At 38.8% G+C, this 18,876-nt stretch overlaps 1 pseudogene; it reads right to left on the bottom strand.

Annotated features, from left to right (window-relative positions):
- Positions 1–16,168: 16,168 nt before the first annotated feature.
- Positions 16,169–16,842, bottom strand: LOC124285073 (annotated as a pseudogene).
- Between the last annotated feature and the right edge of the window lie 2,034 nt (positions 16,843–18,876).

The following is an 18,876-nucleotide window of genomic DNA, read 5'->3' on the forward strand; positions in this document are numbered from 1 at the left end:
GTACCTCCTTTCCGTGGCTTGGGTACTGAACAGGTGTTTCTGGCCTAGGAAGAGAACCAATTGGCAATAACAGATTCCTATGCAGAGTTTTCTTCCTGCCCTCTCTGTTTTCTTGTTCCACAATATATACTGGTATGGTAGGGTTTGGCTGGCTTGTGACAATGTAAATGTTATCTTCCCACTTGTCGGCTAGTTTGTGACGACCATCATAGGCTACCACTTTAACAAGTACACGATCACCGACATCTAATACAGCTGCTCTAGCTCTCAAATCATAGAAGGACTTCTGCTGAGATTGAGACTGGCTGGCTTGTCTAGTGGCTATCTCATAAGCATTGCGCAGCTTTCCCTGGAGGGTCTTGGTGTACTTGAGCATTGATGTTGAGGTGACAGGCTCCATGTCGAGTCCAAATGCCAAATCAATAGGAAGTCTAGGGTGACGACCAAACATTAGATAGAAAGGAGAGTATCCAGTTGTTTCATGTCGTGTGCAGTTGTACGCATGCACTAATGGTGCAACATGGGTTTTCCAGTCTTTCTTGGCCTCAGGTTCAAGTGTGCCCAGCATGTTGCATAATGTCCTATTGAACCTTTCACACATCCCATTACCCATAGGATGGTAAGGGGTTGTGGAGGATTTGTCGATCTTCAGGATCTGGCAGAGTTCAGTCATTACTTTGCCAACAAAATTGGCTCCCTTGTCCGAATGAATCCTTTTGGGCAAACCATAGTGAACCACAAAATTGTTGAAGAATAACTCTGCTGTGGTTCTTGCAGAAGTGTTCTTTGATGGGTATGCCTGTGCATAATGAGTAAAATGATCAGTTACCACAAGAACATATTGCTGACCACCTGTGGAGGGTTCTAGTGCCAAGAAATCCATACATACTAGTTCGAGTGGCTGAGATGTTGTGATGCTAACTAGAGGTGCACGAACTGAAGTAGAGGACTTGCGTTTCATACATCTGCCACAAGATTCTATGTGAACTTCAACATCCTTGTTCATACCAGGCCAGTAAAATCTTTCCTTGAGTAGTGAAAGCGTCCTGTCTCTGCCTGGGTGTCCAACATTTTTGTGAAGACTCCTTAAAGCTGCAGCTCGACACCTTGAAGGGAGAACAAGTAAAGCTTCTGTTCAACTCCATCTTGTTTGACAACACGGTAGAGAACACTCTTATGGATTCTGAAGTGGTCGAAGTTCTTCAACAATATTGTCATCTCCGAGTTCCCTATATATAACTTTCTGTCTGGCTTGATCCGTTCTCCAATCCCTCTATGATAGTTGCAAGGCAAGGGTCTCTGGCCTGTGCATGGCTCCAATCCTTGGCATTCATGTTACACTGCTCTTCGCCAATGTTGATTTCCTTCTCCTGTATTACATCCGTGGACATACAAAGACTTTCTACCATGCTGTTTACATTGATCATTCCACAGATAGCACGTATAGAATCTGCTGTAATTTGATCCACCTCTGTGTTGTCTCCTTTTGCAGGTAACCGTGACAAAGTGTCAGCATCCACATTCTCCTTTCCGGGTCTGTATTTGATACTAAAGTTGTAGCTGGCCAAGGCTGCCAGCCAGGGATGTCCTGTAGCATCAAGCCGAGCTGTAGTTAGTACATATGTCAGCGGATTATTATCGGTCACTACAACAAAATCATTACCATACAGGTAGTCGTGGAACTTATCAGAGATAGCCCACTTCAGACACAAAAACTCAAGTTTGTGCGCTGAATAGTTCCTCTCTGAACGGTTCAACCCCCTACTTGCATAAGCAATGACCTTCAAATGACCTTCCTGTTCCTGGTATAGAACCGCACCGGAGACCTTGAGTACTACTAGCCAGTATGAAGTTCGAAGGCTTGGAGAGAAATCAGCGTAACCAAGTACTGGTGGTGTTGATAATCTCATCTTTAATTCATTGAAAGCTCTGTCCTGCAATTGTCCCCATGTCCAGTCCTTTTTGGCAAGCTTTTGGACTCTTGATTTCTTGGAAGTGGTGCTTGGAAGTAGTTCAGATAGGGGTTTGGCAATTTTTGAAAATCCTTGACAAACTTTTCGATAATAGCCTGCAAATCCCAGAAATTGTCGAACTTGTTCTGGTGTAGTTGGCATAGGCCAGTCGCGAATTTTGGTAATCTTCTCAGGATCAGCTTCGATACCATGTGCAGAAACGATGTACCCGACATATTTCACTTTCCTCTTGAAAAATTTACATTTTTGTGGGGCAAGCTTAAGTCCACATTCCTGCAGCGCTGGAAGACAAGTTTAAGCCTCTCGACATGTTCCTCATATGTCCTGGAGAAAATGATCAAGTCATCTATGTAGACGAGACATATATTCAAATGCAAGCCTTCCAAACACTTCTCCATTAGTCGCTGATAGGTTGCAGGAGCATTGGACAAGCCAAAGGGCATCCGGTTGTACTCGAAAAACCCTAATGGACCTACTGTAAAGGCAGTTCTTTGCTTGTGATCTTCCTCAAGTTCCACCTGATGGTAGCCACTCTTCATGTCAAGGACAGAAAAATAGGTCATACCGCCTAAACAGTCGAGCATTTCCTCAATCCTGGGCAGTGCATAAGAATCCTTAATGGTTCACGATTCAATTGTCTAAAGTCAATGCACATCCTTAGCTGACCATTTTTCTTCTTAGCAAGGACTACATTGGATGCCCATGGACTATGTGAGGGTCGTATTACACCTGCAGATAGCAAATCCTGTAGATGACTTCTTACTTCATCAAACATAGCTGGTGGGATACGACGATGTCTCTGCTTAAAAGGGGCGATGTCATCAAGATCAATGCGATGCCGGACTTGTGTTGAGTGACCTAAGTCATGATCTGATTTAGAAAAGATGTCCTTGAATTTAAGTATGGTGTCTATTCCCTCGGCAATCTGATCACGTGTTAGGCCTTCCTTGTCCATCTCAATCTGATTTAGCAATAGGTCAGAGTCTACAGGGCGTCCGGGTGGTAAATCTTGAATGGTGACTGGTTGCAGCTCACACAAAATAGCTCGAGTTGGAATGATAACAGCCTTGGTAGTGACATTTGAAATGTGCACTTCTATTGTATCTTGTCCTTGAGGATTGTATTTAACAATAGTAGGGGCAATGTCAAGATCCTGAGGTACTGCTGAACAATTGGTTGGTTGTAGCAGTGCACAAACCTGAGGGTATGCCAATCCTTTATTGAGTTGTCCCTTGATAACTGTGGTACTGTTACTAGGAATGACGACACTCTGATGTTCTGCACTCTAATCAAGGCAAGTTTCCCATGGTTTCTCACTAATTCCTTCTCATGTAAAACAATACTTCGAATGCCAAGTACCAAGGGGTATGCAAATTGGCTTTCTGTAAAACCTATCTCCATTTTGGTTTTTTTGCATACTTCAAGAAGATGTGATAACACATTTGTACCTAATAAGGCTGGCACCTTACCATTGTATCTGGTATCAGATACCACAAGGAAAAGACAAGGCACAGGGTCCTCGTTAATGCCACCTCCAGGAGTCCTAACTGAGACCTCTATAAATCCCTCTGATATTGGAGTTGCTCACCTCCAGCACATTCAATATCTAATAATTCATCAAAAGACTCTAATGCGATATGAGAAAGATGTTTCTCATAAAAGATTGAGAAAGTATTGAAACAGTTGCTCCTGTATCAAGAAGAGGCACGAACAGGAATGTCCCAATGTAAACTTCGACTTCATTTGAAGTTCCTACTAGTCCTTGTGGTGGTTGCCTGTGTATGGGGCGTTGACAAGTGCCTAATGGTAACCCCTCCCCATAGGCCCTGGCAAGTTTAAAGGTCGCCTCTGATGATCCAATAAAACACGACAACCATAAGCTAAATGGCCCGGGTACCCACATCTGTAGCAAATAGGTGTGCTTCCCCTGAGGCTGTGTGCTTTTCCACTGTGCTGAGGTACATCTTCCTGAAGGCTGAGACATCTGTGAGCTTGGGTACTGATACTGAGGTGCAGCTGCACCTTGTTGGACATCCCGTGACTGTTCTTCACTCCAAGAAGCATGTTGTCCAAACTGATTACCGTGTCCACGTCTGGGATTTCTGCCTCTTCCTCTCCATGAATAACTCTGGGGCTGCCTGTCTTCATAGCCCTCTATAGTTGGTGGTATAAATGACTGACTCTGGTATACATGAGCGGACATCTCTGTCTGTTGTTCTTTAATCTTGGAAATATCTGCTTTCAAATCCTTCATCATGCCCTTTAGTTCCAAAAGTCTTGATCTTTTGCAGTTTCAACAGTCGAGGCCATCTTCAGTGTTGCCGACTTGGGTTTGCTCTTGGATTTGTCTTGTTTCCCCCGTGGTGCAGATCAAATTCCAGTTCTCGAAGGCATAGTCTTAAGTCATCAAAATTGGATATGGCATCATATTTGTAGCCAGCTAGACTCTTAAGAGACGAGTGTAAACCATCCCAAAGTCGTGACCTCAGCATCTCATCCTGTTCCTCTCTTGAGATATGCTTCAGTTCAGTAAGCTGGAACAATAGCCTCTCCAACCTACAACTCCATGCTGCCACATCCTCATCATCCCGCTGACTGGTACTGTAGAACTCGGATAGCAAGGATGAACTACTACGTAGTGTTCCAAAGGCTCCTTAGTTTTGACAACAACTCAGCTATAGTTGCTTTGTGACCTAACTTCATAGAAACTAAGGCTGCTTCTCCTTTAAAGGATTTTACGAATGGCTTGCAATACTACATCTGGGCTGTATGTCTTACTCTCTAGCAGGCAATCCACCTCATATCTCCAAAGGTCATACTCTGTGTCCTTTCCATGTTCTCCACTGAAGAATGGCAGTCTGGGAAAATGCTGGTATGACACTGATGTCGGATTACTGTGGCTTGTAGGTGGTGGTGATGTATCGCCTGGGTCTTCCATCTTGATAGAAGTGCCTTCTTGCTGCGACATTCCATGTATCCAAGCCTTTAAATCCTCTGGAGTATCATCTTTAGGATGCATCCCCATTTTTCTAAACAATTGAACCATGTTACCCAAGTCCTCTTTACTGAGTTCCATATTGGTTAGAGTAAGTGAAGCCAAAAGGAAAACGTGTTTCTAAAACACAAACCCGAAGGCGAAAAAGAGAAAAGAGATAGTGCAATGTGGCGCCAGCGCTGTTGTAATGTTTGTGACTAAATGACTAAGTATATGGTTGACTATTGAAAAGTCAAATGCACGAGGGCAAGAGTAGAGTTATGAAGGAGGCACTAACAGCTGAAAACGACATGAATGGCAACGAAGCAGTCGTGATATACAAAGTGAAGCAGCGGGTTCATCTGAGTTGATCACCTGGAAAGAATATGAACATGTGACAACCAAATTTATACTGAAAGTTCGGGAGAAGATAAGGTTCAATCACGAATCATCAATGAGAGATGAAACAAACCAATGTTGATTTGCAGTAACGCTGACGACAACACAAGTAGGACACTACTGAATCCACAAGCTATACCCTGGGGTGCATGGGTATGTGCAATGTGCCGTGAGTGCAGGGTGATGGAACATAGTAAGTCAGTCAAACAGTCAATATAAGTTTATTGATAACCTAATTTGGGTATAATTAATGCATAACGCCTACACACTTTATTGATTAAGCAAAGGTTTAAATTCTATTGAAGCTTCATAAAACACAAAGCACACCACACCCACACATCACAACGAAATACCACGCAGCACTAACTGGTGTCTATCAGGGTACATGTGGTCATCACTAATAAATAAACAAATTCAGCTGACCTTCAGTAAGTGATTCAACTAAATAATGGAAAAATAAACAGTTAAAGTTGAAAATACAGAATAATTGTTACAACAGGAATAACACTGCAGTGTGTAAAGTCAGTTACTAAGTAACAGGAAAACCATTTGAAATTTCACAGAATATTGGATGCATCCACTGAAATTAGATACCTGAAAATATGCCGGCAATGGAATACACGCTCGTGTGATGAGGCAAAATACAGCAATTGCTTCTAAGCTAGCTTTGGAATCAGTCCATGATTGAATCAATCTTGGTGCAAGTTGATCATATTGTTCAGTTTATAGTTACCACGTATTGACGTGCATATGCAGTCTCTCACTGGATCACTTGGATTGTCAGTTGATCACTGGGCTTGTCACTCACTCCAACATCAGTCTTCAACAGCTCCTCACTGGGGGCTCCATTGTAATAGCCATCAAAGTGTCTTGTGGAGGTCACGATAACACAGGCTAGGGTGTGAGAACTGTTTATTTGCTGATGACAAACTGATGACAAACTGATGACAAACTGACACCCTGTAACAAGGAAATGAGATAATAAGAATACATTTCATCTCACAATCTGACATATAAAGGCAACAATTCTACATAATCATAAGTGATACAGACATCTCTACTTTATATAATCTTGACATATTGCGGTCGTTGAAGTTACACATGCAATACGGATATGGCATGACATGCATGATGTTATATTCAATTAATTATACTATACAAATATATATAAACATATGTACCCTGTGATTCCCACGGGGGTGTTGTTGTCCGTATTCAAGATAATCTTGTATGAACCTGTTCATGATATAAAGCATACCATGAGTACTAATCTATTTACACATCTAAATATTTCATCTAAACTATTATCAATTCAGTAATAAACAATACAAATTACTGCCAGATAACCAAAACCACACATACAATCAGATATGGTATTTCTTATATACATACACTCAACATACACACACACACACACACAAAGTATATGTGACATTTTTAACACAGCATTAATCTGATATAGATATGTTTACATGAAGTGATTTATACATTACAATGGCATTAAAAGAACATAATAGTAACTAACCCTTTTAATTTCTGGTCCTGTGTCTCTCCAAGTGTCCAAGTGCAAGTTGTAAGTGCCAGTGACAAGAATGCATATGTGGAAAACAAAGGGTTTGAAAGTGGGACACCTAATTCAAAATTAGCCAATCATTAAAATACCTGGGCTTATACTTTGATTGCTAGCTGATCTACCCGACACTGAAGTGGACTTACCCAATGAAAGTACTTAACAAAAGAAATGAGCTTTTAATGATACTAGTTTATTTGCAACTGCTTAAATATCTTATGCAGCCTGAAATAAGAGATTTGATTATTCATTAATCAGTGAAGATGACTGGTTCATATATCTGAAATTAATACAATAAATAGTTATTAATTACTGTATTGCCTGAAATATACAAATGACATTATTTTAAACATGTTAAAGTAAAACAGCAAAATGATAAAACATAATCACTATGTACAGACTTAAACTCTACCACATAAATTCTAACTGTGAATTTTATGATTAAAGGTCACATATTATCATAACGGTAAAAGTAATTGACTTCAAAGTTCTTTAAATGCATAACATGGGGGCTGAGAATGACATTTTTCACTGAAATGTGCTACTCGTTTACATTGATTATCATTGAACATATTTTTGTAAAATGAGGAGTCATGGTTTTATTTGTACCACAGCATTGATGGGTTACCATTGGGTAACTTATTCACTCAACACCAGTACAAAAAAATGTTTTCAAAAGCAAATTACGTAGGTTTTTTTCAAAGAATCTGCAACAACAAAACATATAACCCTTCAAACATTATCGCAGAATCATTTCCTGAATGTGTTTATGATTGTCTGCATTAGAAACCGTTTTGCAAGATATTATGTAGCTAGCGGTAGTGAGTAAAAGTACATTGGAAAGTTGTGAAAAAGCTGGACAAACCTAATTTCAAAGTCCTAAATACGTACAAAACACACCAACAAAAAATGCGTAAGCAATTTCGTAGTGTAGCAGATATATTAACACTCATGTAATTGATTGTGATAGGTGATTGACTGAAGGATTGAGATTATATGTTAATGAAAGTCATGAATGTCGAGCAAATTTTAATAGGGGATATGTGACGTTCGTAAAATCAGGGGCTTTCACAAAGCCTTTATTTGGTCATATGATAATCGAGTCTGGACCAGACAATCAAGCAATCAACATCAAGTGCATCGTTCTGCGCAATTGGGATACGACTGCATGTGTCAACCAAGTCAGCGAGCCTGACCACTCGATCCCGTTAGTCGCTAATTAATGCTTACGACAAGCATGGGTTATTGAAGACCATTTAAATTCTAACCCGGATCTTCGCGGGTACGATGTGTGAAGAAGTACTTAGATAGATATAGAGATAACGTAATTACTGCATATTACATCACTTGTATCCTCCATGCAATCTTCTTGTTTGTTATTTAATTTGACGCCGCGCTCAGCAATGTTCCATCTATATTTTTGTAAATAATCGAGCTGGACCAGACAATCCTGTGATCTAATCAGCGTGAGCATCGATCACATTTGGGAGGAGATGAAATGTGTCAAGCTTCAGTTTGACCACCCCGTTCATGTTAATCGCCTCTTACTGTAGATCTCACTAGCGACTGTAATTTCTACAGTGACAACAGAGTTACCTCTCTTCCAGCACGTGCATGGCTCACGTGCTACAAAACCACCGCAGACGGAGACCACACATGCCTATGTACGAGAAGGCAACGGAAGAAACAGATTGTGTTCGGAAGTTTATTGTTCGTTATTTGAGCTGAGCCAAGTTGGAAGGGCAATTCAGAAGCGGGATGGCTGTTCAGCTTTCAACAACTGCACTTTAGATCTATCTTCGAAGGAGACCGCGCAAACAACTGGCGACAATTTGGCCTCGAATTTTCTTCATTCGTGGAAGCGTCGCAAGCGGACAGATGGTAGGCCCCGTCGTGTGTGTTTCTGAACATCGCAGGAAAACAGGCAGTTGAGAAAGAAAAGACATTTGTTTACGGTGATTGCGAATCAAAGGAATGTTATAAATTCGTGAAAAAGGAAATTTGGAGAACTTTGTTTGGTCAGAGCCATATATGGTCTCTGGTTTGGTGCAGACAAAAACGACAATCTGAACATTCAAGATCAATACGTTTACAAGTCAAAGGTGAGCGTTCAGACATTTTGCATGGTTGACTGTTGTTTCTTGTTTGACGGAAATTCTCCAGCTATATAGCTATGCTCAATGATTTTTCCAAACATGTGATATTATTATAAGAAAAATGGCTTATCTCATATGAACCTTAAGAAAGAAAACCATATGTTTTATTGATTTTTATTGTCCATATATCTCGTGTGAAAAATCCTACAAAAATGGCACCGTCAGGACCCCAAGAAACAAACAAAACAGAAAAAGTGACAACCGTACATAAAATGAAATCTTTGACTCACAAATGTGTCCTTATCAATGCTGATTGGTGGGAACAAAATTTAAGGTCAAGGGTGTTCATAGTGATTTTATAAATAGAAAAATAGTGGCGAAAAAATAGCCGGAAATGGATGAAATTCTCCGAAAACATGCATTAATGTCTTTGCACTCAGTATGTCAACCACAAATTCAAAGGAATAATGTTAAAGGAACTAAGTGGAAGATATGTTTGTATTGAATAGTTGCATATGCAGTGAGTGAGAGTACAAGTTTCCTGTCTTGTGTAACATGTTGCAGTCATCAGTGGTGATCATTATGATACGGTTGGTCTTTTTTAGTTTTGTCTAGCCCTACTTGATGATAAAGCACAGGGAATGTATAAAGATTTGGGTGATCATTTAATCAGTGAAAATTATGTGTAATATCCCATTAGTATGTAATACCTTGTCTGTCAGTCCGTCTGTCTGTAGTTCATTTCGTTTCCGGAGCAGAACTTGAAAACCGTTCATTGTTTCTTTCTGAAACTTTGTATGCATCAGCCATGTACTGAAGTGGTGCCTTTTGATATTTTAGAATACTAAAATTTTATTTCAGTGGCTAGACTTAGAATTGCTTCCGGGTAAGGGTTTGTTTATAGATCAGAAAAATGATCTTAGGATTTATGTGGAACTGGTGGAATAATTATCTTCTGATGATTCTTGTTGTCACATTGATAAAATAACTACTTTTAAAACAAATATAAAATATATATACTCAGAGGCCCAGATAAGCTGCGTATCCGGGTAAAAATAAGCATAGAATTACGTATTGAAAAATAATTGTTGCGTACCAATTACGCATTTAAAATGTTAGATACGCAGAAAGTTTAAAACAAACGCGTACGGAATATATTTATAAAAATCGCTTGCGTAATGAAAAAGACAATGCCTGACTGAGTTTAATTTTACGCCGCTTTTAGCAATATTCCAGCAATATCACGGCGGGGGACACCAGAAATGGGCTTAACACATTGTGCCCATGTGGGTAATCGAACCCGGGTCTTCGGCGTGACGAACCAACGCTTTAACCACTAGGCTACCCCACTGCCCCGAAAAAGACATTGATTGCTATCAAGTTGTACTGTTAGTATAGGACAAGTGTTGTACTGTCAGTATAGGATAAGTGATTTTTTATGAAATCATTTCCATTATATTAAGTTGGTTTTGATTACTGCCTCGTTTTCCATTGACTGCTAGTTTACAGTAACATCGGTAAAAATGTGTGAATTTAAATGGCTTCTGTATTTTACCCCATTCCATGTGCGTACAACTTCTGCTTACCACGTTCATGAGGGTCCGTATAACCTTAGTGTTGATTATATATATTTTACATAAAAACTGCGATTAAAATTACACAGTGCTACGTTATATTTCTTTGTGTTAAATAATAGTATTCTGTATTATATTTTACTGATGACTGCGTCAGAATTCGTCCTGTAATAGTATTGTGCATGTTGGAACTTCATCGCCAGGAAACGTGTGCACAGTTGATTGCTATTTCCGGCTCGGATACATACGGTAATCTTAATCCCTGCAAATAATACAATGCCCAGCAAAAACAACTTAGAACTTAAAAGGTAAATAATCTTGTCTAGTGATGTTTAATTGCAAATTTGACGTCTCTACTGACAAAGTTGTCTTCTGTTTGTTCACGCGAAGTGATACGATGTTGTTTTCTTACCCCTGGAAAAAAAAGTTTGACGAAAGCGTAACCCATGGATAAGACGACCCCCTTCTACAGACTGCTTTTTTTTGGTCCTCAAAATTCGGCTTATAGACGGTAATATACGGTAGGTATGACATAAGGCAGAACATACCTGCTTAGTAAACGTACTCAATGGCATATACTTAGGTGAGTAAAATGACTGAAATACGCACATATTTGAAAGCAGTGGGTAACAGAAAAAGAAATACCCACTCAACATTCATAATACCCACTCCAAAAAAAATACAGTGGGTACAGTACCCACATGAGCTAAATCTTATCTGGAGCTCTGTATATACTAAATATAAACTTATGTGAAATTAAATGATATGGTAGAATTACTAAGACAGACAGGGCATGGGCTCTTATGGACAAAGGCTGATCCTTATATATTTTTGCATTCAGATTTTCCCAATTTGTTTGATTTGCAAATTGTCTAAAATTTCTAGACTGAACGACCCTTATTGAAAAAGCCACAAAAACTTTCACAAAATCACACAGATTAGCATTAGATAGGGGTTTTAGGTTTCAAACTGAGGCAGCTCGATCATGAAATTGATAAAAATGCAGACCACATGTGAAAGTCACCCATTTTGAATTTGTTTTAAAAATGCCTTTGTCACTTGAAAAAAAATATCTTAAGGTATGATTTAATAAGTATATACTTTTTTCTTTAAAATAAGAAAGTTTCATTAGTGTAATAGCAAATTTTCCCCAATTTTTTTTTCAAAAACATATTTAATCATAACAAAATCATTAAACCAAGTCTAGCTCTAAATATAGCTATTACACATCTTCCATTTACCACAGCCTGTAGTGCACGTACTATTTCCCATCTTTGTAGAAGGGATTTACACCCGTGAAGATCCGGGGTAGAATAGGTCTTCAGCAACCCATGTGCTTGCCATAAAAAGGCGACTAACGGGATCGGGTGGTCGGTTTCGCTGACTTGGTTGACACATGTCATCGGTTCCCAATTGCGAAGATCGATGCTCATGCTGTTGATCACTGGATTGTCTGGTCCAGACTCGATCATTTACAGACCGCCGCCATATAGCTGGAATATTGCTGAGTGCGGCGTAAAACTAAACTCACTCACTCACTCACGTAGAAGGGATTTGCTTCAAATCAACGTAAACTGAGGGTACCCTCATGACCTGGGTTTCAGCCCTCACTGACTGAGGTCGGGATGAGTTATCCGCCCTTACCTTGAGCATTGCTACTATATAACGTCGGTCTGTAAATAGTCTGGACCAGACAATCCAGTGATCAACAGCATGAGCACCGTATGTCCCGATTATTGTTAACTAGATATCTCATGAACTGTTGTACCCAATGTCTTCATATTTGGTGACAGCCTACATGGGAGGATTGCCCAGACACCAGTCGATTTTTGTGACCTTGACCTTATTTTCAAGGTCACCACAACGTTTTGACCACTTTTCAAACTCTTGTTAACGCGATATCTCATGAATGGTTGTACCAATGTCTTCAATTTTGGTGACAGCCAATATTGGGGGATTACACAGACACCATGTGATTTGGGTGACCTTGACCTTATCTTCAACGTCACCAGGACACTTTGACCACTTTTCAAACAATGTAAACGCGATATCTCATAAAACATGGCACAAGTAGTAAATATGTTATGAATATTCCATTTTTTAGCGGGCGGGGAACATTGCCATATTATAAATACCAATTCAGATATTACTAACATGACTCATACAACCTATTTGAATTAAACAAAATTGTTACTGTCTTATTTTCTTTGTCTTATTTCAATCAGAAATTAAGCTAAAGCTTTACAATCAACTTCAAAAGGCCCAAATGCAGTATACAGTGTGAAGATAGAAATTGTGTGAAATAATTTTCTGAGTATCTTTGAAATACTGTGTGACTTAAACCTTGCACACGCAAGTGTGTTGTGAATTTATTTATTCACAATACATCAATTTAACATAAGAATCATTTATTTGTGTATCAAATTTCAAATGAATAATATTAACTTGAGACAAATGAAAACACAAACAACTAAAAGACAATCCAAGTTAAATACCACATATCAGTCAACAGTTGTGAAGAAAATATGAATTATTATATCTCATATTATTTCACATTACAGCTTAAATGGTTGTTTTGTTTTTTGAGAAGAAATTGAAACGATGGTTTACAAATGTGAAATCATACTTAAAGTGTTATACAAGTTGTTATTCAAGTTGTTAAAGGCACATGTGGTTTTTATTGACTAAGATATTGTCGATAATTTTAAGTACAATGCTCACTTACAACTACTGAATGACTGAGAATATTGGAAAAAGTTCATGGTGTAAAAATATAAAATATATGTAAAAAAAATCATGAGATGAAACAACAGCTGTTTAACCGAACCATAACTTTTAACGGAGGAGTACTTTCAAAATATTTTAACTATGTATAACAATAAAGCACATGTGATGCATGTGGTCTCACTTTAGGCAAACTGAGTCTGTTCACAATTGCCTCTGTTCACCCAGCAGAAAATGGGTACCCGCTAGTATAAGACCTGTGACTGTTAACCTTCTAGCGCCTCACAGGCAGCTTGTGTTATCTGGGATAATAATCATGAGCCTGTACACTTTGAGCATCCTTAAAGCTTGTGTGCTTTAAGCAGGATATGACGCCTGAAAGGCGCGTTTATATATATTCTGAATTATTATTATTATGTTATCTCAACTGCAAATCTAAAAAAAAGCCAAGCAACTTGAAATTTGACAATGTTCTGATCCAAAGTAATTTCTTGGTGAAGGTATTTCTTGCGTAGACAAGTCAGCCAAAGGTCCCTTTGACTTGTATTGGTCAGCACCTCCATCTGAGAAAACGCCTCCATCTGACAAAACAACTTCTCCGGCATCAAACCTGATTGCCTTTCCAGGTGTTCATCCACTATAGACTTATAAAGTTTGACAGCATGAAAGTTATGAACAAGATCTTCTGAAATTACAATGGATGATTGTCTGACCAGTACAGATTGACCTTCCTTTTTATATTAACTCACGATAGGATGTATAGTTATCTGATCATTGGTGAAATATGCACTCTTCACTTCCATGACTAGGAGACATCAGTTATCAGTCAAGAGTTGTCTTAATCAGAGAAAATTGGTCATGTTGCTATTGGGCCGTGTGTAAGTGCTGCAGGACAGTGGAACCCTAGCATGGCTTCTGGATATCTTCGTCCACAATTTCTTTCAGCAACTTTGCCTAGTTGCCAACCTTGGTGATTAAGTTAACTCTACCCTCAATCTTCTCTTATCTGTTCCAAGACAGCTGTTTTTCAGGTGAGATGCTTTCATACCTTTTCTGTAAAGTCACACCAAAGTTGGAACATGAAAGACATCTCCTCTTTAAGCATGCAGGTGGAAAGAAACGTTCCCTTGTGGCTTTTGGACACAGAAGACTCCCCACATCTTCGCAAAGTTTACATAATTCTCTGAAAGTCTGTGGGCCTGCAAGTTTGATTCTCATCAAGTCATCAAAGGAGGTGTCTGTCTGCAATCTACATCTCCAGTGTGTTTTGATTTTCTTCATAACAGAAAATCTCCTTTCACAGCAAGCAGTTGAACTTGGATAAAGTTCAACAAGAAATATCACCTTGATGATGGCGTTGTAGTCATTCCTGTCCTGGTCTGAGTGAAATACTCTTTGCCATAGAGCATTACTGCTGTTCAAAAGAACCTTCAATTCAGCTCACTGGTTCTGGACATGGTTGTTATGATTCACAGGAGTGTTGAGGCTAGAAAGGATCTGATGAAAATGTGTCAGCAAAACTTGCAGTTCATCCCTGCCATGAACAGCTAGCTCATTGGGTGTATCAAGCCAGTTTCTTGGATCAAATATCTACTTTGTAAATGTCCTCACCTCCCAAAATGTTGCTGAATCTCTTGTCAATTGTCTGAAATAATGAGTTGACAATTCTCTGCTTGTCTGTCTCAAAAACAGCATGATCAATCACCCTCTTGAGGGTCTGTTCTTTGCAGACATTGCCATTTACCTTCTCAAAAGATGCCATGTTTGGACAATTTACAGTAAGAAGGGATGTTAACATGAGCTGCACATTTGCAAGTTTCAGTACAACTGTTATGTCATCTCTCTTAAACAGCAGAGACATTTGTGCCATTTGATCAAATACATCCAGCAAAAAGTACATGTACATGACCAGTTTGTAGTCTGTTAGCTTATTGTTTATGCCTTTAGCTTTGGTTCTTTCCTCTCCACGATTGGTTTTGTCACTTGCATAACTTTCAAGATGGACAACAGTTTGAGCCCAGTTTTTCTCCAACTTTGCCAAAGCTCTCTGTTTGTGTTCCACCTACCTAGTGCCATTAGCTCTTTCATGTTTCAGAAAGCTTTCCTCTTTCTCGGCAAAATCTCCTCCAACTCTCTCAGGCATTTTGGTGACCCTTTATAGAAATAGTACACTAAGGTGCGTGTTTCAACAATGACGTCCATGTAGGTGTCTTTCAAACAGTCTTTGTGCACTGTACTGACATGCACCACTGACGTAACTTGATTAGCTTTTGCTTTTTAGCAACTGAGTCGGAAACAGTCTGATCATCTTGACTGTGACTGTCATCTTCTGTAAAACCACCAAAATATACAAAAAATTAAGGTTTTAGTCATGAATAAGTCACACTTTCGTTTTGACATGTCTATATATGAAATGAAAACACATCCGTAAAATACATCATCTCATCAGTTCATAGCGTGTTAAGTACTTCAGCATACTGGTATTTATCAAGTTCAAATAATAACTCTACTTGTACTAGCAGACAATGTTTATCGCCCTTACGCTTCAGGAAATGACGAATTTCCATTATTAAACATCGGAAGCACTAATGTTATACTTAAGCGCATGTGTGCTGAGTTGACTGGTTCTCTGTTGCAATTATGCGAGTTTTGTGATGTGTTAGTGACCAACAAAAGCTCCGATTGGCATTTTTTTTGAAATTAAAATATCAGTGCACAAGTTGGGATCTATCCTATGAAAATGATGGATACTTGGTGAATGTAAGCGATTTCACTAAAAAATACCAGGTAGCAAGTTGTTGCTACTGTGTATTTTTTGCAGATAGCAAAATAGGAATTTGAATAGCAAATTTGCTACCTCAAAGCGTTAATTGCAAACCCTGAGAGTGTATGTAGTATGTTGTATGTATGTAGGTCTTCGCTCTGAGCAGGTTTTGTGGCATGCATTCCACCAAGAGAAGATGAATTCCTTCCACTGAACAAGCAAAGCGTTGAAGGTATACATTAGGTAGGATGCCTTGTAAACAAGTAATGCTGTAGAAGAGACACCAAGAGTGAAATTTCAGAGGCTTTCCAGTGATGGTAGTTGTTTTTCAGTTTTCTTGGCAGTCTGTTGATTAAATATGGAGGTCTGATTCTTTTGAGGAGATGGTCTATGTCTTCAATTTTGAAATGAAGAAATCTTCTTTGTAAAACTTGTCAAACCAGAGTGAAAAAGGTTTCTTGTTAATTCCAAGTAAAACCCCATGCATATAGTCAATAACAATATTCTGCTGTGGCTGGAAGAAAGGCAAGCACAAAAGTACACTTCTCCCATGGAAACCATGGGTAGCCTTCCCAATTGACACTGCCTCAGAAGCAGCTTCGGCCAGAATTTCTTTGTCCTCATAGTGACTTCTTCACTGTATGGAAAACAACCATAATGCCCTTTCCCTGATGTGACAACTTTGTCAGGTTCCTCACAGTAAAGGCAGCTACTTGCTCCATTGTGCTGCACAAAATTCATGGCATAGGCTGGGGCTTGAAGATCCATCAGGCCAAGAAGCAGCATTGCTTGACAAATGTTCCATATCTTTGATAAAGGGTGATAGAAACGTGTTCATTGATGGCTTACATTCTCCCCTGACACATTCCCCAAACAACCAAGTTCTTCTCCAAGAAACATTCCTTTGGCAGAAGTTCATTTGTAGCCAGATACACTGGCAAAGAGAAACACTTGAGAATTTGAATAACGGAATTCCATCTGTATTCCAGGTTAGTGAGATAAGGTTAAGGGTATTATTTACCATGTCATGGAAATTGCCAGGCTCACACAATTCCTTGTACGTACCAGTACTGCCTGAACTGATGCCAACTAATACTTCTTCTCTTATACAAACTTTGTAGATCAACCTCATCTCTTGTATATACAACTCATCCCTAATCTATTGTAATAACAACTTACGTATATATATTCTTCCAAATTTTTTTGTCATGTATCACTTGCTTGACAACACCATTAGAATCTATGTCGAAATGTTGCCTTTCACAGAATAAAGAAGTTGTATATCCATAAAAATATTATCATTCATCACCTCAACTTCTTAAATGCCCTTAAAAGATTTTCATTGACTTTCATTTCAGACATCAATAGACCGCATTGTAAAACAGGCTTACTTTATTTAAGAAGATATATTTATTTGATTAGAATGTTGAGGATATTTTACTTTTACAATATTTTCATTTTGGACTATTTCTATGGTCTCAAAATTTAGGAGAAATAAAATTGTATTTCTTAATACATTCAAATCCCGGATGAGTCGAATGCCGTGTCTCGAATATTATGCATAACTCGAAGTACCTGTCGCTCCTGACCATTCCCTGTTATTGTTGTCATCATTTGATTTCCGGTTACGAATTCGTCTCATAAATACACACGATGACTCGAAATGGAAATTTGGTCCCATGAGATTCAAACAACAGTAATCTTGTATACATAAGCCGGTCAGTCAATGAGAAGTTAATTGGTGTTGCTAACTGATCCAATTAACAAACCAGCTGGCTCGCGACCTTTCCGCCTAATGTCGGGTGAGTTCAAAAGGCAGATTAGTGGTTTCACGGAAACGAAGAATTAGCACATGACATTGAGTTAACTCAATCAAATCGGCTATGCTGCAGATTTCATTCAGTTATTACTATTCATGATCTGTATATCATGGCAGAGTTACAATGTTCCCAGCAATCTGGGGGATAACCCTATCGGAAACATCAACTCCAAAACGTAAAGCGATTCTAAAAGTGCACACTATTGACAGCTTATCACTGCAGTGGGAGGCAGGTACCAAATCCAAGAGTGAAATTCATGAGAGCTTTGGAATTCCACCCAACACTCTTTCTACTTGGTTGAAAATGGATTCTATACAGTCGCCAACAGAAAACACCTCTTATTCAGCTTGCAGAGACGCATATGTGTTGTACTTTTAAAATCGCAAGACTGTACCTATTATTTCAACCAATTTAGCAGTACTGAGCAAATGTTAGCTTTTCTTACGAGATCCCACCTTTAGTATCAATCAGAAGAAGTATTTAAAGTGTTTTGATAACAATTGCTAATCATTATCATAGGCTTGTACAGCGTTTAGCAAATGAACGCATGTCGGCGTAGAAAGGGATTATGATGTTTTACAGAGGTAAGTCCCTGGTACCTTCCTTGGGAATGGATACTAAAATACTTCGTGATGCACCTTGATTGAATTAGATGTAATGGTTTAGAGGTTACTAAAAAGTATATTTCCTTCAACTACCTAACAAATAGGAAACAATATACGAAATTTCAAGGACATACAAAGAATTCAAACACAATAGAATAGTTTGAATTTACTTACTTTTAGGCATCATTACGTTGTCATGTTTCATATGCTGAAACATAATGTATAAACACAAGTAATTATACATCCAAGCTCGAATAGATTAAACATAATTGAACTTACTAATTTGAAGTTTACTGAATTGTGACTAGTTGTTTTCCATAATCTAAAGTTCGTGAATGTTACCTAAGCTTAATATAAAGTGATAAGTCGCGCCTTTG

The sequence above is a fragment of the Haliotis rubra genome, unplaced genomic scaffold (assembly GCF_003918875.1).
Source record: "Haliotis rubra isolate DU_JTF1 unplaced genomic scaffold, ASM391887v1 Scf351, whole genome shotgun sequence".
Classification (NCBI taxonomy): domain Eukaryota; kingdom Metazoa; phylum Mollusca; class Gastropoda; order Lepetellida; family Haliotidae; genus Haliotis; species Haliotis rubra.